Source organism: Rana temporaria, chromosome 3 (assembly GCF_905171775.1).
Source record: "Rana temporaria chromosome 3, aRanTem1.1, whole genome shotgun sequence".
NCBI classification, from domain to species: domain Eukaryota; kingdom Metazoa; phylum Chordata; class Amphibia; order Anura; family Ranidae; genus Rana; species Rana temporaria.
Window position 1 is genome coordinate 73,925,276 of NC_053491.1, and position 23,725 is coordinate 73,949,000.

The following is a 23,725-nucleotide window of genomic DNA, read 5'->3' on the forward strand; positions in this document are numbered from 1 at the left end:
AAGGTTTTATTAGAAGGTTTTTCATACATATAGAATTGTCAAAGTACATGTGAGCAAGAAATATGATAGTATGACATCATTGGCTACATATCATAGATACAAAAAAAAAAAAAATTTGCAAGATAAGTAACAACAGTCATCTCTATTATACAGAGACTGTCATCCTGAACAGAGAATTACAGGGAACGCTCACTTGGGATGATACTCCTTTGGAATGCCACTATATGGACAACTGAGACATATAATTAGTGGGGGTTCCCCTAATTAATCCATAAGCTCCATAACAGCTCCATAACAGTTGCCTATCAGCAAGTCTTTCAGTTTTTTTTAACCACTTTTCCTAAGGGCCCCGTGTGAGTTTGTATCTATAGATTGGCTCTGAAGCCATTTGAGTATATACCCCTGCATTTCCGTCTGTGTTGCATTCTCTGTTTACTTTCTACTCTTTGCTTTTAAACTAATACGCCATAAGCTCCTGAAGGAGCGTTTTTTGAATACGCGCAACATGTCGAGCTTAGCTACATATGACACACTGCCTTTCTTTTCATGACAATATATCAACTTGTAGGAAGTGACCTCTGGGTCCTCGTTTCTAAGTATACTATACCATATCTGGTTTGTAGGTGTTGTGTTATTTTTGTTCTGAGGAATAGTATAGTTAATGCATTTTTATGATCTGCTTTGTATGTTTTCTGTAAAAAAAAAAAAAAATTTATATACATCTGTGTTATGCCTATAAAGTCCATCATCTGCCAACTTATCTTCTAACAATCCAATTTATCGGGACATGGCAAGTCGGAGTCGTTTGTAAGTTGGATGTTTGAAAGTAGGGGCCTGCCTAGGTGTTAGGCCCCGTACACACGACCGAGTTTCTCGGCAGAATTCAACCAGAAACTCAATCGGAGCCGTATTCCGCCGAGAAACCCGGTCGTGTGTACACTTTTGGCCGAGGAAACCGACGACGATCTCGTTGTGCCAAATAGAGAACATGTTCTCTATTTCCTCGCTAGTCAATGAGGAAACTTGGCTCGCCGAGATCCTCGGTGGCTTCACAAGGAACTTGACGAGCAAAACTATGTGTTTTGCTGGTCGAGTTTCTCGGACGTGTGTACGGGGCCTTAGTGTTGCTACAACACTGTAAGCCCTCACAGTTAGTCTTGGTGGGTGCTGGAATGCAATGAACCATTATACAACACTGTAAGTCCTCACAGTTACTCTTGGCGGGCGCAGGAATGGGCCCTGCTGTGAAATATTAGATCAAGAATTGGTATTAATATGAGCAGATCTCTGCCTGTAGGAATTAATTTGAGAACACCAGCTTTACGTAGCTTTAGGTGCACACTGTGCAGAGGACACAGACAGTACACACACCACATAGCTTTAGGTGCACACTGTGCAGAGGACACAGACAGTACACCACGTAAAAGTACTTGCAGAATGATCCCCTGCCTGTTGTATTAATATGAACAGATCCCTGCCTCTAGGAATTAATATGAGAAACACCAGCTTTACGTAGCTTTAGGTGCACACTGTGCAGAGGACATAGACAGTACACACACCACGTAGCTTTAGGTGCACACTGTGCAGAGGATACAGACAGTACACACACCATGTAGCTTTAGGTGCACACTGTGCAGAGGACACAGACAGTACACCACGTAAAAGTACTTGCAGAATGATCCCCTGCCTGTGGTATTAATATGACCAGATCCCTGCCTCTAGGAATAAATACGAGAAACACCAGCTTTACGTAGCTTTAGGTGCACACTGTGCAGAGGACACAGACAGTACACCACGTGAAAATACTGCAGCTAGCACAATCACCTGCCTGCCTGTCAGTATATTAGGAAGAGCGGTTCTTGCGTAACTCAAAAGAGTGTATAAATATATATACAACACCTGGGATATATATACATCCCCTACACACTGTAACTCTAACTGACTAGCCTGCCTGCCTGCTCTCTCTAACTGCAAAAAATGACACTCTCTCTGTCTCTCTCTGTAAACCACCGCAACACACTACATAAGGCTGATTTCCAGGAGACCTTATATAGTGTGGGGTGTGTACTAAACCCCCTGAGCCATAATTGGCAAAGGCCACCCTGGCTTTGGCCAATTATAGCTCTCTGTTTTTTGCAAGCTGTGATTGGCCAAGCATGCAGGTCAAAGTGCATGCTTGGCCAATCATCAGCCAGCAATGCACTGCGATGCCGCAGTGAATTATGGGCCATGACACGCCACTCGAATTTGGCACGAACGGCCCGTAACATTCGTATTTTGACGAACGGTCGAACATATGATGTTCATCCCTAATCATAAGGTAAAGCTGCAAAAAGAGTGTGAATATGTAGTAATGTAAATAAAGTAAAAAGGACTAAAGGAAGATAGAAGGGGTGAAGTTGAAGGCAATAGAAACAACAGAAAAGAGGGATGAAAAAGATGGCCTCAACTGCAAACTGATTTTGATTAGATCTAAATACAAAAAAGTACAGACACTCACAAATACAGATGCACACTAAGGACCAAATGATGTTACAAAATTAAGACATTAGGGAGATTTAGTAAAACTTATGTACACAGAATCTGGTGCAACTGTACATAGTAATCAACCAGCTCTTTAAAGCGGAGGTTCACCCTAAAAAACATCTATTCACCATTACATCCAGCATACTTCGGATATGTAAAGTATGCTGGATTTTTTTTTTTGGGACACATACCTTTTAAAAGTTCTGTTTCACTCAGTTCGGGTTCTCTCTGCCACGGGGAATAGGCGTTCCTAGGCAGTGGTGTAGATGATTGATGTGCTGTTATGGCGCGTCACGCTTTCCGAAAATATCCGAGCTGGACTCGGCTCTGTACGGCGCCTGCGCTTGCCGTGTAGAGCTGACTGCGCAGGCACCGTACAGAGCCGAGTCCAGCTCGGATATTTTCGGAAAGCGTGACGCGCCATAACAGCACATCAATCATCTACACCGCTGCCATAGGAACGCCTATTCCCTGCAGCAGAGAGAACCCGGAAGTCGGATGAAAAATAACTTTTAAACGGTATGTGCCCCGAAAAAAAAAAAAGTCCAGCATACTTTACATATCCGAAGTATGCTGGATGTAATTGTATATAATTCTTTTAGGGTGAACCCCCGCTTTAACTTTAGCTTGTTCAATTCAGCTTTGACAATAAAACCTAGAAGCTGATTGGTTCTGCACCAGATTCTATGTGCACCAGTTTTTAATAAATCTCCCCCATTGAGTCCAGATAGTCCTTAAGATGAACCAGTAGGTCCATATTTTATTAGCAGCATTTGAACTTTATTTTCAGTAATCATTTTAAATTAGGAACATTCAAAGAAAACATTACCTATGATTTTCCTAAAACCATATGCCTAGTTAAATTCTAAAAACTTTCCATTTGCTGTTATTAAATAATGGAAGATGATATCATTATTGCCTTTCTTACAAGTGATGTATTTGGCAATGTGAGTCATTCCTTACCCAGTGTTATAGTGACAGTTATTAAAGTTAAATGAGTGGTCATTTGGAATGAATGGATAAGAATTGGTCGGAGCTTTTAAGTGGAAACATTTGTGCCATAGCTGAATGTGAATTTTCATAAAATAAGCCAGGTATCTTCTAAGTGACAGAATAATCTATGTCAAGAATCTTATAACCTATCCAGCTGCTGTTCAATAACAGAGTTCAGAGATCAATGGCAGCCAAAAATCTAATTCTATTTATGAATGGAAGGGGCAATGTTTTAAAGCCTGTGTATCACTTAGATGCATATAAATTGGATTTGCAATAATGTGAAAGCACTTGGTTATATAACAGGCAGTTAAGGAGTAGTAATTCACACTTTGAAAGACAAGCTTACAATAAAGTGAAGGTAATAGATCTTTCAGGTTCCTATAGAGAGGACCATTGCTGATCTCTCAAGCTCGGTGATCTGTATTAGAGAGCCCTGAACTGGCAACTATGGCAACGATACTTATCTTCTATAAGATGTGCACTCAACATTGTTGTCCAAATATATTCCTTTATTCCTTTTATCTACTGAAGTTTGATAAATTAAAATTGCTTAACTTTGAGGTGCAATTTACTATTATGAACTGCCTGCTCCAAAATGTTTTAAGAACTGTAACAAAAGAAAAAACAATTCAGAAACCACTCATCCATAAAATTAATTGGTTACTTGAGTCTGAATTTGGCTTTTGTTTTCACTGTTCAACAGAAAAGGATTCGCACCATATTTTGGCTTACTTTAAATCCAAGATCTGCTTGCAACATGATTTATTAGGGTTGGGGTTGATTTACTAAAAGCAAATAGACTGAATAAAGAGAAATTGCACTTTCCAAAGGAAATCCCCCCCCCCAGAGCTTAGTGAATGGGGTGAAGCTCTGCTGACTTCTATCATCCAATCATGTGCAAGCAAAAACACAGTTTTTTTATTATATTTCTTGCTTATGATTGGGCATTTTTTGCAAAGTGAAATTTCATCTCAATAAGTTCTGGAGAGTACGTATGGTTCTACCAACCTCTGGTTGTTTGGTTCTCTATTGGGTGTTAAGACCCCAATACACTTACCTCCTACGATGCTTGCATCCATACGAACTTGGCAAAAATGTATAAGCTCCACTGGTCTAGCAGGGCCCGGAGTCGAAGTTAGAATTCCCATCCAAACATTATACTTTTTTACTAACAGGATGCCGATTTCCTTTTGGTACCAGAAAGGTATTAGGTATCTGGACGACTTTTATTCGAATGGATACATCAAGACCTTTTCTTCTATCCAATCGGAATATGACCTCCCTCACACCAACGAGTTTCAATATACTCAATTAATGCATTGTCTATATAAACTTGGCAATATTTCCAAACAAATTAATGCTTCAGCTTGGACCTATTTTTCTTCGCCAATACGACAAAATAAGGGCATTTCTTTATTTTATCAATTAATGCAACAAAAACGAGTTTTTAATAAATCTGCCTCCCATCTTCTTTGGGAAAAAGATCTTAAATGCTCTTTCACGAATGACCAATGGCGCTTGGCCTGTAAGGCCAATCAATCTGCCACTCGTTGCACCTCCTTGTGGGAGTTATCTATCAAAATCACTTTGCGTTGGTACCTTACTCCGGTAATAGTGTCTAAATTTGACCCCCAAACCCCTGCAGCTTGTTGGAGACGTTGCCCAACTTCAGTCAGAGGAGACATATTCCATATATTATGGAGTTGTCCAAAACTCACAGTCTATTGGGCAGGAATCTTCAATATAATATCTGACCTGACTCAAACACGAGTGGCTCCTGATCCAGCATTGGCTATTTTATCATTAGGAATAGACAGGTTTTCATTTAATCTTCGTAGAACGATAACCCATCTACTCTTGGCAGCTAGATTGTCGATTACAAGAAAGTGGAAAGATCCCGATCCGCCTTCCCCTGATGACGCTATTGACCTCTTGGATTTACATAATTCCTATGAAAGGATTTTAGCGTCATCCTTGGGCTCTCTTCATAAATACTCAATCCAATGGGACCTCTGGAACGTCTGGTTCAAAAACAGGACATAATTCTGTTTACCTTATTTCCTCCGACAAGTTGTTTATTATTCAGATAGGAAATATGAGAGGAGATAGCTCTCGAACACTATGATTCCCATATGGGGTGTTCGGGAAAGCTAGTTCCTTTATTTTATTTGTTTGCTAATGTATTTCTTTCTTTTTCCTTTAATATTGTGATTTGATCTCTTATTGACTTGATACTATTGAGAAAATATTCTACAGAAAATACTCTACAATTTTTCTTATGATGATTGGTAGTATTATATTGCTTAGCCAACACATATCTGTATGTTAGATAATGAGTATTACTTTGTCTCCTACTGTTACGATGCATTCTGTACTATATGCTATTGTAATGCATTATTTTGTTTGATTGAAAAATATCAATAAAAACTATTGAAATAAAATAAGTTCTGGAGAAAATTGCCTTGCACAATGTAACTTTCCTTGCAAAGTGAATAGCCTACTTGCCTTCAGTAAATTAACCCCAATTTGTCAAACACACTGCTATATAGACGGCGACAAGACAATTGTTTTTAGTTGTTGGGCCTTTTGAGTAAACCTGGTCCAACAATGTGCCTAAAGCCTGATACACAAAAACCCAGTGGGTTGCACGAAAAAAAAAAAACTGAGAGCTCCGGAACCTGGAACCGCTGTGCTAACCATCCGACATTAGTACAGCGATCTCCACCACTGAGCTGTTGTGTTCTGACAGAGGGAGAACCCCCCCAGAACACTCCAATCAGTTCTCTCCACCATTAACAGGAATCGGTTGGCTGCTCTTTTTCCAGCATGCTTGCCAAATGTCCGGCTTCTGTCGGACAGACGGACATACACACAGGCCGAATGTCAGATGTTTTTTTTTTTAACCTGCAAATGTCTCTTGACATTAACCATGTGTATAGCCGGCTTAAAGGAGTTGTAAATAAAAACTTTTTTTTTGCTGAAATGACTGTTTACAGGGTATAGAGGCATAATAGCTAACTGATTCCTTTTAAAAACGATTAAAAATAGATAAAAATCAATCATATAATGTACCTGTAGTTTCTAGTTTCGTTTTTGCATGTTGTTTCCTGCCTCTGCTGTACAGAGCCACAGAGCCAATACAGGGCAGTGATGGTTTGGAAAATGAAACTGATTGGTGCTGAGGGGTTTTAGACACACAGTAATCACACCTCTTTGAAGTTAGTGACCACAGAGAGAAATCTCCCAGTACTGTGGTTATCAGGAAACAGACAACCAGGAAGTGTGGAGATCAGAGAAGAATTACAGCAACTTGAGAGCAAAATCGAACAATGAGGACATGAAAACAGCACTGCTCTAAGGTAAAGGAAGCTATTAAGATAAAAAAAAAATTCCTTTGAAAACCCTTTAAGGGTGGCCATCATATTTTTTGGATCAGCCGGTGGATTGATTGTAAAAAATGAATGGGTTCCTCCTTCCACCCAAGCAAGGCGAATTGAGGAATCCTTTGTGCTGTGCCATTGTATTCTGACAACAGGACTCCTCCACTATCATGCCGCGTACACACGATCATTTTTCGGCATGAAAAAAAACGACGTTTTTAAAAACGTCAATTAAAATGATCGTGTGTGGCCTTCACATCGCTTTTCGGCTTCTGAAAAATAACAAAAAAAATTCGAACATGCTGCATTTTTTAACGTCGTTTTAAAAAATGGCGTTTTTCGGGTTGTAAAAAATGATCGTGTGTGGACTTAAACCCGTGCATGCTCAGAAGCAAGTTATGAGATGGGAGCTCTCGTTCAGGTAAAACTACCGTTCATAATGGAGTAAGCACATTCATCACGCTGTAACAGACATAAAAGCGTGAATCGTCTTTTACTAACACGGAATCAGCTAAAGCAGCCCAAAGGTGATTAGAACTTCCCCTTTAGAGTGCCGTCGTACGTGTTGTACGTCACCGCGCTTTTTTCATCATTTTTTAAAAACGATGGTGTGTGAGCAACGTCGTTTTTAATGATGAAGTTGGAAAAACTTTGTTTTTTGGACATGCTGAAAAACAACGTTTTTTTTCATGCCGAAAAATGATCGTGTGTACGCAGCATCAGAGTACAATTATCAGCGCTGCAGCCACTGATTGACAAAAGCTTTCCAACATTCCCATTCAACAGAAGTCAAAATTCGTCCAATCACTGCTGAACTGGCCAAATTTTGATCTATGCCCAGATTAACAAGATCATCTGGGAGACAGAAATGGGCAGAAATGCTTACATTCTCGATGATATTAATCTTGCACAGTAGAGAGACATGGGTCTTAGGTTCCCTAAAAGAAGTATGAAGGAATGTTCACAGAAATAGTTGTTCCTCAATTCATTTAAGGAATGTATATGAATCTGACCCGAAGGGTCTGGTATTGATTGGGGGGAACCCCACACCGTTCTTTCATTTTTTTTTTTATCCGAGCCGACAATACATTAAAGCCGCAAACAAGTTTAAATTAATTTTTTTCTTTTAAAAAATGTAATTATTGACGCAGCATGTTCTATACATTGTACAGATGCTCCACTTTACAGGCAGACTAAGGAGACTCCCAGGCACAATATTTAGAGGAATATTTTATTTTTATTGTTTCAATTTAAGCATCATTAAAATCACTGCTTCTTTAAAATAAATTGTTTTAAAAACTTTTATTTTGCGGGGGGCGTGGCCTAGCGCGCGAGAGAGATGGCAGCTTAGCTCGAGAGCTCCGTCGGCATCGCGGCCCTAACCCGTCTCTCTGCACGGAAATCACATGAGGATGAACAAGCAAGGTCGCCATTCTCATCACACCCGTTCCAGGCGATCATCGGCTGCTAGTTCAGGGCGGAACATCTCTGATCTGTTCCGAAATCAAGCTGCGGCATTGAAGCTTACAGCGGGGGGCAAGATGGCGCCGGTCCACGCGGACGAGGAATACAGCGAGGATTCCCAGTCAGCTACCGAAGACACTGGCAGAAAAAGCACTAGGGCTGACCACCCGCTCACATATTCAGACATGTCCGGCTTTGCTGCGGATATTAAGGCATCCTTTTCGGCTGCAATCACGGACTTGAAAACAAGCCTCATTGTACTGCAGGAGAAAATGGCTACCGCAGAAACGGAGGGGAGGCACAGGGACAGAGCGATTCAGAGGCTTGACAGGGTCGTTACCACACAATCTCTACATTTTATCGAGGTAAGCAGACACCTGGAAGACCTTGATAACAGGGGGAGGAGGAATAATATTCAGGTGCGCGGCATACCGGAATCAGTGGACACAGATCAAATAGTGCCTGTCCTCCAGAGGGTTTTTAATAGCCTACTTGAACGACCTGAAGACACGGCAATAGACTTTGTGAGAGCGCACAGGGCTCTCAGAGCCAGAGGCCCAGACATGCAGCCGCCTCGGGATATCATTTGCTGCATGCAGCACTTTGGCCTAAAGGAGGAGATCATGCTGAAAGCCCGCAGAAACGAGCACATCGTATTCAATGGGGAGAACATCAAACTGTTTCAAGATCTCTCCCAGATAACTCTAAAAAAACGCAGGGCCCTGCGACCTTTATTGGATAAGTTAAGGGAGAGGGATCTTCGTTACATGTGGCGCTTCCCCTTCGCCCTGCTCGTCACTCATGGAGGCAGACAACATACGCTACGCACCCACCATCGATCTCCCCGAATTCTGCGATGCGCTGCAGCTTGGCCGGGTCGATCTGCCGGAGTCGTACCAAGAATACGCTGTCCCACCCAGAGATAGGAGCCCGACGAGATCCCCTCTGACAACGCCAGAGAAACAACTATCCAAGAGGCAGAAGCCAGCTCGTCATGAAGGTCAGCATCTGGGATCCCCAGGCATCCGAGCCCACCCCTCCAGGAACCTGATGGAAGCATGAAGCCCCTGATTATGTTTCAACCCGCTCCACATCGCAGATCGCTTCTGTTGGATGCTGGCGCATCATTTGTTCACTGCACAGCGGGCTTTTTGCCCTTTTCCCCACGTTAGTTTCACCGGGCACCTGGCCCACACCACCGGAGACTACCGTGTGGTCACGCGGCTATAAAGCGCGCCATGATCGTTTATTCTCCGACCAGCAGTGCGAGACAGACATGCCAGTCACCGGAGCCTCACCGCCCGCCCTTTTGGTAATTACTTTACTTCATATGCTAAAAACTGTACTCCTCCTCACATGCCTCCTCCATCTACAACGCCCGCTCCACCTGGGACCGGGTGAGCTGGTGTGTGGAGCCTTATGACCGACTGAGTAGTTATGTTAGTTTGTTTCACACTCAGCTGTTTTGTCCCGCACTAACTTTATAACTATATAAGTTTTTCAGCCCACTAACTATGGGCATATTGGGAGGGGAGAGATTGGCGGGTTTCTAATCTCGCGGGGCTGGTTGCTGGATGTGTGCTCAAGCACCCCTGTTTTACATGTGACTACCCCTAGGTGTAGTCTATAGGCTGGGACGTCAGTAGCTTATGGGGAATGTGCAGTCTGTTAAATGAATAACTTACCATTAACCAATAGTTTATCTGCTTATACTTAGATGTTTCACCTATTGTTTCCTGTTGATATGCTGCCAGTAGTTACAAATGTCATAGGTTGCGTACGGGGAGCGATGGACGGGTCCAAGACACCTTTGGCGGGTGGCTTGACCACTCGGTCACTCCCCCTTGGTGATCATGCCTCCGCATAACTAAGTGTTTGCTGACCCTGCGATCATTGCTTAAACTGATTTTTCCGTTGCAGAGTAGACCCTTTAGCATACATTTTGCCTTTTGATAGGGCCGTTGCCCGACCGTTCTAAATTTATACGTGTCGATCGCGTATACGGGACAAGGTTACGTTTGCCATCTGTTTGGCGCGCATTCCGCGTTCCCCCATAGGGTACGTGAGCGGGCCTCAGGGCTTGGCTCGGTACGCTGATTAGAGTTTCCCGGGACGTTATATACGTTTGGGAGAAGTTAACCTCACACCTTCTCTTCTTATCTCACACTCTGTTGTCCCCGCTCTACCCTCTCTATCCACTGTCCCACTTTGGATCTATTGATCCTTCCCTTCCCTTCCCTCAGTACCTCCCCCCCTCCCTCCTAGAAGCTAGTTGGTGAACATAGTACTTAGTGCACAGACAGGCCACCTGGGACCCCCTTTATAGTGCGGGAGCCCCCTTCTCTCTGTGATTTACTATGGCATACTCCGGTCTTGGACGCAATCCGTCAGTGATATCCCACAATGTTAGAGGTCTAAACATTCCTGAGAGACGCTCGGCATTGCTGAGGGAACTCAGGAAAAGCAGGCCCGATTTAGTTTTCTTGCAGGAAACACATCTTAAGACGGGTCAGATCCTGAAACTCACTGACTCATATTTTTTAGAGGCCCACCACGCCACTAATGATGTCTCTAAGACTAAAGGGACGACCATATTGGTCAGCAGGTCCGCCTCCTTCGAGCTAACTGACAAATTAGTAGATCCTGGGGGCAGGTTCATCTTCATTAAAGGGAAGTGTGGAGGAACCCCGGTCACACTAGCCAACGCATACTTTCCCAACACATCACATCTGACCTTCTGTCAGAGGCTAGTAGGAGAGCTGAAGGCATTCAGCTCTGGCCTTTTGATCCTCGGCGGAGATTTTAATGTCCCCCTGGACCCCCTAACGGATACTTCAGCCGGTAAGACTTGTATCAGATATAGGATCTTTAAGAGGATCAAAGCACTATTGCACTCTCTCAATTTGGTAGACACATGGCGCTTCCTCCACCCAGACGACAAAGACTTCACTTTTTTTCGAACCCGCATAATCGATACTCCAGAATCGATTACTTATTTATTTCACAACAAGATCTACAAGCAGTGACGGAGGCACACATAGGGACTCAGAGACTCTCAGACCATGCCCCAATCTCCCTCACTTTAAACCCGGCAACGTCTCAGACTAGACCCTCAATGTGGAGACTGAATGCCTCTCTATTGACTGACCCGACCTTACTTCCTGAGTTGAATTCGGCCCTCCTTGAATACTTCAAACACAATGTCACCCCGGAAGCAGACCCCTTGATGGTGTGGGAAGCCCATAAGTGTACAATCAGGGGGGAATTAATTAGGATGGGCTCAAAAAAAAAGAAGGAGAGAGAGGGGGAAATCTCGAGGCTGATACACCAGATTCGTCTTCTAAAAACCCAACACAAACAATCCTTGTCTATCCAATCAGCGACTTCACTATTGGAGTCAAGGAAAGCCCTGAGACAGATTATTGACGCTAGGACCAAGAGATTCTTTTTCTTCCGGAGAAAGTTATACTATGAGCATGGGGATAAGCCCGGCAACCTGCTGGCCAGGGCCTTAAAGGGTCCGATTTCACGTTGCACTATAGCGGGCATACAGAACAAAAGTGGTAGAATTGACAGGGAAACAAACAAGATAGCGCAACATTTCCAAGAATTTGACACCAAATTATATAACTTGCCAACACACCATACAACTCATGGGTCCAGGGAGTCTAGAACGCAGGCCATTAAGGACTATCTGACAGAATCAGCTTTACCCTCACTTTCCTTGGAGGATGCTTCCCTTCTGGAGAAAGACGTAGATGCCTCTGAGTTAAGGGCCGCAATCAAAGACCTGAAGACGGGCAAAAGCCCTGGACCTGACGGGTTTAGCGCCATTTATATTACAAGACATTCTTGGACATACTTGTTACCCCCCTCAAAGACGCCCTAAACTCATTATCTACTCATAGGGAAATACCCCCTGACTTTTTGTCGGCTTACATCACTGTGTTGCCCAAACCGGGCAAAGACCCACTACATTGCACAAGCTACAGGCCGATATCCCTGTTAAATCTAGATGTCAAGCTGATGGCGAAGATAGTCGCCAACAGGTTGAGGCCTCTGCTACACAAATTGATAGGCCCATGCCAGGCTGGCTTCATGCCTGGTAGGGAGGCCAGGGATAATGTAACTAAGTCACTGAACCTTATCTATGCGGCCCGAGTACGAAAGATCGAGGGCTTTCTCCTATCGGAGCGGAGAAGGCCTTCGATCGAGTAGACTGGGACTTCATGTTGGGGACATGTCGTCACGTGGGCCTAGGTCTGCACATGATGGCATGGATCTCAGCGTTATATAGGAACCCCTCGGCTAAACTTAAAGTTAACGGCTCACTCTCCGACAGGGTTAACATTAAAAACGGGACCAGGCAAGGGTGCCCCCTGTCACCTCTACTTTTCATAATCTCACTGGAACCCTTCATCAGACGGGTCCTGGCAAATACTGACATCAAGGGATTTCAATTGGAGGGGAAGGAGTTTAAGGTTGCGGCCTATGCCGACGACCTCCTGTTTTTTCTGTCGGCTCCGCACACTACCTTACCGTCTCTCCTGAGGGAATTTTCGCTGTACGGCCAACTAGCAAACCTTAAAATTAATTATTCCAAGTCTGAAGCACTGAACATCACATTACCAGAAGCAGCTCTGAAACTGGCCCAAAGCAATAACCCTTTCACATGGCAACCCGCTGCCATAAAATACCTTGGTGTCTGGTTAACCCCTAGGCTCCAGTCGATTTTTGAACGGAACTTTCCCCCCCTCTTCAAAAACATTGAACGTGACCTGAAGACATGGCACCCTTGTCATTTTTCATGGTTTGGTAGGGCTGCCGTCTGTAAGATGACAGTCCTCCCCAGGGTCCTCTACCTTATCAGGGCGTTGCCGGTCAAGATCCCCACCAGCTTTTTCAAAAACCTACACTCCATCCAGATGAAATTTATCTGGGCACACAAGCCCCCTCGCATAAAATCGAATCTATTGACTAAACCCAAGGCGCAGGGGGGACTGGGTATTCCTGACTTTAAGGCTTATTATCACGCTTCCCATATCGGCAGGATTATTGATTGGCATTGCCATTCCAACAGCAAAGATTGGGTGGGGATTGAGTCCCTCCTCATATCTATTCCCTTGAAGTATTCACCCTGGATGTCCAAGACCTCTTACCCTCAGTCAGTTCAAGCTCATCCACTGGTCAGTACCACACTTAACATTTTCCACCAGCTGACTAAACACGCCAGATTCTCATCCCCCCTGAGCCCACTCACCCCCTTGACGAATAACCCAGGATTCCTACCGGGATTAGAAAAAGGTTTCTTACGTTCCAATGCTGCTAAGACCCCCCTACTTGCACGGCACTGTTTCAACAACCAATCAATGAAAGACCTGACACAATTCAGGACGGACAATAATATTCCCCTACTGCCCTGGTGGTCATACCTTCAAATTCGTAGCTTTGTAACCAACCACGCTCACGAATTACACCTAACCAGAGACCTTACCGAACTCGAAAAGGTCTGCAACAAGGGGGAACAGGTCCCTAGATCAACTTCTGTGGCCTATTCGTGGTTACAAGATGTGACAGATTCCGGCTCGAACAAGTATAGGGAGAAGTGGTCAGAGAACTTGGGCATTCAGATCACGGAGGCCCAGTGGACCAGAGCTTGTATCCTGTCCCACAAGTGCTCTATCAGCACTAGATTACAGGAGAGGGCATACAAACTCTTAACACAGTGGTATGCCACACCGGAAAGGGTCAATAAGTGGTTCCCACAGGCTTCGGATGAGTGCTGGAGATGCCATAGAGAGAAGGGAACTTTATTGCACATCTGGTGGCAGTGTGACATGATAACACCTTATTGGTCGGAGGTCAGAGAGGTTGTGAGGCGGATCACGGAGACCAAACTTTCCCTTGATGCGGCATGTTGTTTGCTGCAAGTTTCTCATCTCTCCCTTGGGTCTTATAAAAAGTCCCTGTCTAGACACTTACTAAATGCGGCCAAATCATTGGTCCCATTACACTGGAAGTCCACAAAGGTCCCCACTGTGTCTGATTGGCTACGCAAGGTTACTGACGTTTGCGAAATGGAAGACACCACAGCTCAATCCACCGAAAGTGTGGAGAGATATCACAAGACTTGGTCTCCCTGGTTCGCCTTCAGGTTCTCGAAAGACTATGACCTCCTGTTACAGAAATAAAGATGGTTGGACAGGACCGTATGTCCAACTATGCACATGTAATGTTATTTGCCTTTATTTGACCCCATGCTTGGTTACCTTAAATGTCTTTTCTCATTGCTTAGTGATTCACCCACCAATGTGACCCCAGTGACCTCTAGAGATGCATAATTGTTAGATCCATTGCCAGCTGCCTCTTTATGATCATGATCATTGATATGCGTCTATATCCACTCCTTAACATGCAACGATGACTCAACGAATAGTACTTCACCACTCTTCATGCACTCCTCCCACTCCCCCCCCTCCCCTCCCATTATCTCTCTTCCCACTATTCTTTTCTTATGTCATTACCACATGGAAGAATCCTTAGATCTTGTGAGGGGGAAACTCCTCATTTTACCGGATCCCGGGACTCAGTCCTGCACCGGTATTGCACTAGTTAAGCCTATCTCCCTTACAGTGATATATGCTTTATATTTATATAGTGTTATATGCTTTACATCTATATACTTCACTAATGTTTGAATGCTTTTCAAATTCTGTTGGAATGTGACTTCCATACTGTATGTACTTGTACATCTATTTCTTTTTCTCAATAAACTTTGATGTGAAAAAAAATACTTTTATTTTGCATTGATACATGCCCCCCTAGGACAGTACCCAGGTCCTCATACACCTTTTATGGCAATAACTTGCATATAAGCCTTTAAAATTAGCACTTTTGATTTTTCATGTTTGTATCCCATAGACTTTAATAGGGTTTGCCTGTTCGAGGTGTGAACCAAACAGTGGGATGTTTGGCCCATTCCTACTGATCAGTCTGCTTCTGCTGTTTAATTGTCAAGCAAGTAGGCATGGCATGGAGAGAGGACACCACTGTACTCCCTAAAGTGATTGTAAAGGAAACTTTTTTTAAATAAAACATGTCATACTTACACACTTACCTTCTTTGTCCAATGGTTTTACCCAGAACAGCCTGATCGTTCTCTTCTGGGGTCCCCCACCGGTGCTCCAGGCTCCTCCCCCCTCTGAATGCCCACATAGCAATCAACTTGTTATGGGGGCACTTGTGCAAGCTTGCTCCCAAGCTGCATTCTGTGTGTCCACACAGCGTGGCTCGGGCCCTGTCCCCTGCTCCCTTCTCCCTGGCTGTAATTGGCAGCAGCAGGAGCCAATGTCAAGTCAAAAGAGCCACTGCTCTTGGACACATCACTGGATCATGACCGGTCTCAGGTAAGTATAAGGGGGTCTTGGGTGGAGGGGAGCTGCACACAATAGAATTATTATTTGTTTACCATATGCATATATGGTATCTACATATGCATATGCATTAAGGTAAAACACCTTCTACCTTTGGAACCACTTTAAGTGTAAAGCCTCGTACACACGACCGAGAAACTCGACGGGCGAAACACATCGTTTTGCTCGTCGAGTTCCTTGTTAGGCTGTCGAGGATCTCGGCGAGCCAAATTTCTCCATTCCTGACGAGGAAAAATAAGACATGCTCTCTTTTTGGCTCGACAGGATCCTCGACAGTTTCCTCGTCAAAAAGAGTACACACGACCGGTTTCCTCGGTAAAAAAACAAAAAAACAGCAAGTTTCTTGCTGGTTTTTGCAGAGAAACTTGGTCGTGTGTACGAGGCTTAAGTGTGAACCTTGTGGCTGTGCTGTGTAAATCCCAGGACTGGAGGAAAGAAATGACCAGTCACTGCACATTAACCTACATTCCATGTCTTCTGGTGCGTATACAAGAAACAAATTTATATACAATTGTATTGTTGATCAACTTACTGTTCAACAATACAACTGGTATCAGAAGATCGCAAATATTGATCAAAGCGCTATACATTCAACTATCATATTGATCTATCTACCTTCCTATGATCAAATTTTACCCAGCAGGTTATGCAAAGTCAGTACAGCGATCTCCGCACACTGAGCTGTTGTGTTCTGACAGGGGGGTGCCTGCCAGAACACTCTAATCAGTGTTCTCCACCATTGGCCCGAGAGCGCTGATCGGAAGTCGGTCGGTTGCTGATTTTCCAATATGCTCGCCCGACAGAAGCTGGCCAAATGAATGGCTTCTGCTGGCTGAATGTCACCTGGTTTCTTTTGAACTGGCCGCAGGGCCGGCGCTAGCAATAGGCGGGTCAGGCGGCTGCCTAGAGCGCCAGGGTAGGGGGAGCGGCAAAATCCGGATCCCCAGCCACTTGCTGGGGATTCAGATTATTTAAATACCTCAAGGACCGTCATTTTTTTAAATACATGCCTTATGGCGCATTGGCGCCAGCCACCAGGCTAGGGGGCGGTTGCGCCTGTGACATCCCGGACGGACCGCTCTATCCCCAGCCTGCAGTGCCGCCCTAGTAGTGGCGACAGTGAGGAGAGAGCCAGCCGGAAGTGCCGCATGATCGGTGGAGGAGGATGAGATGGAAGCCCTGCATGCACTGTAACTACAGAGGGCTTGCCGCGATATCCGCTCCCCCCTTCTCCTGGGCACCCGGGATCTAGTGTGCAAGGACAGACAGGCGCAGCGCAACTCTCCTGGAGACCGGAGTAAAGTAATCCCCCACCTCTGGCTCAGGTATAGTGGCAACACTACAGGCAGCACTCAGTCACAAAAAATAAAATATTGACTGCTTTTAAGTTAATAGCACATTGCACTGTGTACAGAGGGGGTACTGATATGTGTGTGGGGGGAACACAGACGTGCATGGGGGTACTGATATGTGCAGGGGGGGACAGATATGTGTGTGTGGGGGGGCAGACGTGCACGGGGGTACTGATATGTGTGTAGGGGGGGGACAGACTTGCAGGGGGTACTGATGTGTGTGTGTGTGTGGGGGGGGGAGACGTGCAGGGGGTAATGGTATGTGTGTGGGGGGGACAGATGTGCAGGGGGTAATGGTATGTGTGTGTGGACAGACGTGCAGGGGGGTAATGGTATGTGTGTGGGGGGGACAGATGTGCAGGGGGGTAATGGTATGTGTGTGTGTGGACAGACGTGCAGGGGAGTACTGATATGTGTGTGTGTGTGGGGGGGGGAAGACGTGCAGGGGGGTACTGATATGTGTGTGGGGGTGTGGGGGAAAGAAGTGCAGGGGGGTACTGATATGTGTGTGGGGAAAAGACGTGCAGGGGGGGTACTGATATGTGTGTGGGGAAAAGACGTGCAGGGGGGTACTGATATGTGTGTGTGTGGGGTGGGGGAGACATGCAGGGGGGGGTACTGATATGTGTGGGGTGGGGGACAGACGTGCAGGGGGGTACTGATATGTGTGTGAGGGACGGATGGACAGATATGTGTATGGGGGGGGACAGGTGTGCAGGGGTGTACAGAGGGGAAACAGATGTGTGTGGGGGCAGATGTGCAGGGGGTAGCAGATGTGTGCGGGGGACAGATGTACAGGGGGGTACAGAGGGGGAACAGATGTGCAGGGGGTACAGAGGGGGAACAGATATGTGTGTGTGCAGGGGGGTACAGAGGGGGTGATGATCAGACCTGAAAATACAGGAATTGGGGCCATTTGAGGTGTTAGGGCCCTTTCACACTGGTGCGTTTTTGCCGCATTTTCGCGGTAAAAATCGCGCTATTAAAAACGCTTCCCATGCCCCTCTCCATTGAAAATAATTAAAAACGCGGTGTTTTTACAGCGGTTTTTAATTCATTTCAATAGATGAGGCATGGGGAGCGTTTTATGAGCGTTTTAATAGCGCTGTTTTTACAGCAAAAACGCACCAGTGTGTAAGGGCCCTAACGGTTCAAGTCCACCTTTGTAAAAAAAAAAAAAAAAATCCAGATATTTTTGCAGATACAAAAATGTGCATTTATTATTGTTTCTAGTAAGAACCTGTAAAGCATTGTCAGCGTATCTGTCTGCTTGTACAGACAGGCAGTTACACAGTGGATTGTGGACCACGGCTGGCGTGAGGAAGCGAGCTAGTGCCATCCACTATTTGTCTTCGTGCCGGGTCCAGAGGCACATGTGCAAGCCTGTGGACCACGGCTGAAGAAATGGGTGCCACAAAATTTTTAGTGAGGGGCAGAGCGTGCGTGCTGGGGGGGTCAAAATTAGGTTTCGCCTAGGGTGTCAAAACTCCTTGCACCAGCCCTGACTGGCCGATGTCTTTCGACATTTATCCTGTGTGTACTCATCTTTAGGCCTAAAGATGACTGAACCTATCTGTTGTATTTAAGGGCAGTGGTGGATTAGGGTGATTCACAACTAGTGGAGTCTTTAATGATCAAGTTAGGGTTTTATATAGACTCCCTCTTGTAGCATTAATCTGCTAATAAAAGGCATACAAGGTGGCCTGCATATTCATTGATGTACTAGCCATTGGGATATTTATTTGTTCTTTTATATAATGTCCTAGATTAATATTGTTTGTAGGTGCTCCTTCAAAAGCAAGCACAAAAAAAGAAAAACAAATCAATAGACAATCAGCAATTGGGCACAGATTGCAGAAGTGGAACCAAGGAAATACCAGAAGTTGGATTTTACAAGATCACTCTTATCTAGTAAACACATTTTAATAATTACACCTGGCCAGGCTATATTAAGCAAGGCAGGTGGGCTTTAAATTATCTGTGTTTATTTGCTGAAAGGAAAAATGACCTTAGGAACAAGCAAACAAAAAATGAGCTCATCAAGGTCGCTTCTAAATAACAACTCAGGAGATACAAAACCTCTAGAGCTGAAATGTATGGTTTTACTAGCTGTGTAAAAAAAAGAATCAAATAATATACTCATATATTATTATTATTTATTTATATAGTTTTACTGTTTTGGCTGTTATGTCATTCTAAAGTACTTTGAAATGTATTTTTCTTTTAACATTCAATTTTGGAGTGAATGGACTTTCTCAAACAAAATTTGTTTATTTGGGAAAATGTTTCCATCCTGCATCCTGTTTTCTCATCACTGCAGTCAAAAAATTAACGCTGATTTGTCTCCACTAATGATTAGAAAATTAATTGAACCTTCTTTTTCCTTTTTTTTTTTTTTTTTTTTTACGAAGCATGATTTTTTTTTTTTAAATCATGAATATAGTACAGTATGACAATTTGACATGGTTAAAGTGGTTGTAAATCCTTACAGACCACTTTCACCTACAGGTAAGCCTAAATTAAGGCTTACCTGTAGGTGCTTGAAATATCTCCTAAACATACACGTTTAGGAGATATTTGAAATGTCCCCGATGATGCTGTTTTCTGGGCTGGGGTAAAGCTGGGGTAATGATGTGACTGGCAGCTCCTGCGCGCATGCGTGGGAGTGACGTCACCCGACTCCAGCCAGTCACAGAACCGGATTTCGGCCCCCGGAAGGAAGAGGGGTGAAAAATGGACGCTTCCAGCCAGCGAGGATATCTGGGACATCGCAGGCTTTGGTTTCAGGTAAGTGACACATAATGGGCTACTATGCGATGCAAAGTAGCCCATTATGCTTTACCTTTGCAGGGAAACAAAGAGGAATTAAAACCCATCAGGGTTTACTTCCTCTTTAAGTGCCATAAAAATCCAAAAGGGTAATTACATCAGAGAGTAATAAGGTCCAACAAGACAAAGCAACACCAGCATACCAAGGTGGCATAGATCACAGTAAAGCTTATTTGGGTTATAACAAGCACAAAAAAGTCCCAGACTATCCCTAGTACGGGAGGAAAAACGGACAGGGTTAGTCAAGAAGTTTTAGGAAAAGGAAGAACAGTAGAGGGGATACAAGCCCAACACTCTACCTATGATCGTTATACCCTCGAAGTAAGTGAGGTCGCAAACACACCAACGCCTACCACGACATCCAGAGAAGCCACATCTTATTGTTCTTCCAGGTTGAATGAACCTTCTTAAAAATATTTTTTAACAGATTTTATTAGTGTATGGCCAGCTTTACACCATCCCACTGACTGAACAAAGAGATCTGTTGCTCTACAGTGAGCAGGAGAGAATTAAGTTGGGATCAGGGGACATTTGCACCCCCAGGCCAGTGCAAATAAGATATGGGTCAAGATAAGTCAAGTTCAGAGACACTGATCAGACTCACAATTATTGACAAATGCTGATTACTACCTACCTGCTCCCTCTTCAGACCTATGGCCAGTCTTCCAGCACCAACATTTATTGTAGCTCTGAGATGTCATGTAACATATTGCTTAGAGCTGCAAAGTGAGCTGATGTTTAAAGATCTGTGTCATAATAAAATATATGTGTCATAATAAGTCATACCCTTTAAAAAAAAATACCTTCCATCATGCCCACTAATCAGTGCAGCTACCTTACTTTGCATGCTACACTTTCTTTATACCACACAAATATTCCAACCTTGGTTGTGTTTGCCCCCCAAGCCTAAAAGGTTCCAAGCCTCCTCTAAACAGTGGGCATCATAATGTTATTTTTTTGAAGGGCATACACACTTCATTTGGACACTAGGGGCCAGATTCATGTACAATTCCGGCGGTGTAACGTATCCCATTTACGTTACACCGCCGCAAGTTTTCAGCGTTTTTTTTTTTCAGTGCTTGATTCACAAAGCACTTGCCTGTAAACGTGCGGCGGCTTAGCGTAAATCCATCTGGCGCAAGCCCGCCTAATTCAAATGGGGCGTGTATCATTTAAATTAGGCGCGTTCCTGCGCCGAACCTACTGTGCATGCTCCGTTTTGTAATTTCCGGACGACTTACGCAAAAAAAAAATCAAAATTCAACGTGGGAACGACGGCCATACTTTAACATGGCTGGTCTAAATATAAGCCATGAAATAGCAGCCGTAACTTTACGACGGGAAAAAGCCGACTAGCGACGACGTAAGAGAATGCGACGAGCGCGCGTAGCTTCGTGGATCACTGTAAACAGCTAATTAGCATACCCGACGCGGAAAACGGCGCAAACTCCACCCAGCGGGCGCCGAAGTATTACACCTACGATCTGAAGGCGTACAAAGCCGTACGCCTGTCGGATTGAAGCCAGAAGCCGTCGTATCTTGGTTTGAGAATTCAAACTAAAGATACGACGCGGCAAATTTGAAAATACGCCGGAGTATCAGTAGATACGCCGGCGTATTTCAACTGTGAATCTGGCCCTATGTTTTTTTTTTTCTAAAACGAGAGAGTGCAAAATCTAGTGCAGCTCTGCATTGAAACCAATCAGCTTCCAGGTTTTATTGTCAAAGCTTAATTGAACAAGCTGAAGTTAGAAGCCGATTGGCTACCACGCACAGCTGCACCAGATTTTGTACTCTCCAGATTTAGTAAATCAACCCCTATACATAGCCAGGCTCAGGTCTCCAACTTTTACATATTCCAAACTTCCAAAGTTTTCCAAATGTCTCATGAAGAAATCATCGAAACAAGAGTGATGGCAGCAGTTGGTCCGTCACTTATAAAAATGTGAAACAATATCATTTTACAGTATGTATCTAAAAGAGATGCATATTTGAGTTTTCACAATAAGTAATTAAGCCAGGTAGTTTTAGGGCCTTCAGAGCCTCTGTGTTAAGAAATAGGCTGTCCTATCACTCTTTCATGTTCTAGTGTCTGTTTGCCAAGTACTAGTGCTGACTAGATTGAGTATTATGCAGTCAGACAAGTCAGACAAAGAAGCCTTAAGGGAATGTTTTTTCTCAGTATACTTGGCCTGCTGTACCATTGGCCTCATAAAAGTCACATGAACCGATGTTCTTATAGTTACCCCCTTGTCTAGCATAAATGACTCATCATTTATATAGAACAAGTCTACATAGCTAATTTTAAAGTTTGCACAGAATGTATTATTGCTATTAAAACATGTATTGTCTGCAAAGTTACAAATAGTCTTCTGTTTCATAAGTCATGTGTGCAAAACAACTTTACTAATTCTTTTAGGCTGGGTTCACACCAATGCGAATTGGATGCAGATTTATTTCCTTATGGAGCCGGTTCACATATCTCTGTTGTGGCTGCGGAGCGGCCTGCACAGGAACGCTGTGTCTTTGGCTCAGTTTCAGGGCCGAATTCAGGCAAAAATTTGTCCCTGATTCGTCCCTGAAATGAAGAACCGGGACGCACCGGAACCCTGCTGTGAGCCGCATCCCTCAGAGGTGTGGGCCCAGCCTTGGTGTTATCACTGACCTATATTGACTGCTTAGGGCTGCATGCTACTTCCATGACAATACGGCTGCAAGTCTAAAGGTGTGGTTCATTACCTTGGAGCTAATATGTGGTTGGGGGGTCAGAGAACAGCAACTTTCATGAAAATATTCACTGACTGACAAATTAATACTGTGGGATTATTCACTGTGAGGTTATTTAGAGATTATTCACTGTGAGGTTATTCACAATAACCCAAGGACAAATGTCTGTGCTGTATTATACTAATTTACTCACCTCTGCATTTGTTCAATGAAGTACTGCAAGGGGCAATGCACATAGTGAAAAACAAATACCTCTAGCAATCAAGTGCATGCCATTTTACAGTGGCCACGTTAAAGTGATTTTTAATTGGTTGCTTTTTTTACTGAAAGTTAATCACTTTTTATTGAAAAACAAGATGAAAGAACATTTTTTTTATACTCAGAATGAAAGAACCCCTTTTATAGTTGATCACCTTCTTAAAAACTGCCTGGCTGTGTCTGACTTTGATACATTAAAAACGTGAAGACAAAACAATTATGCAGCAAGTGAAGCCAGCGGGAACTTCAGGTTTGCATAATTGTACCAGGCCAAAGACTAGAAAGTCAAAGGGTCAACATGAAAACTGGAAAACTAGCATTTAAAAAGCAGATTAGCATCAGCAATGGAAACCCTTAAAGCAGACCTGGGCAAATTGTGGCCATCGTGCCACAGTCGGCCCTTCAATGCCTACACTGTCAAGAATCTGAGAGACTCAGAGAGGCATCCAGACAGATGTCTAATGTGGAGAGCTGCAAGAATTGAAAGGAGAGAGCCTAAGGTGATAATCGGTACAGCAGGGAGGCTATGTTCTGGTTGGACAGCGTTGCCTAGATGTCCCAATGCTCTATCTTTGCTCTGCTACCTGGCCCCAGCATTCTTCCTGTTATATACTCCCAGAATCTTCAGAAATCCACACTGTACCAATCTCAGGCATTCTCCTTCCAGTCACAGAGCTTTTCAGAGGGCATTTGGCACGCAGTGAGGAGTGCCTCCTCACCGCATGAATTAACCCTATGATGCCAGACTACCATGCTGAAA

The 23,725-nt window shown here is 44.1% G+C and overlaps 1 protein-coding gene across 1 annotated transcript in view; it reads left to right on the top strand.

Moving 5' to 3' along the window:
• AQP9 (aquaporin 9) overlaps positions 1-23,725 on the top strand; it is a 64,057-nt gene that overhangs the window by 26,528 nt on the left and 13,804 nt on the right. The gene's annotated exons all lie outside the window — the stretch shown is intronic.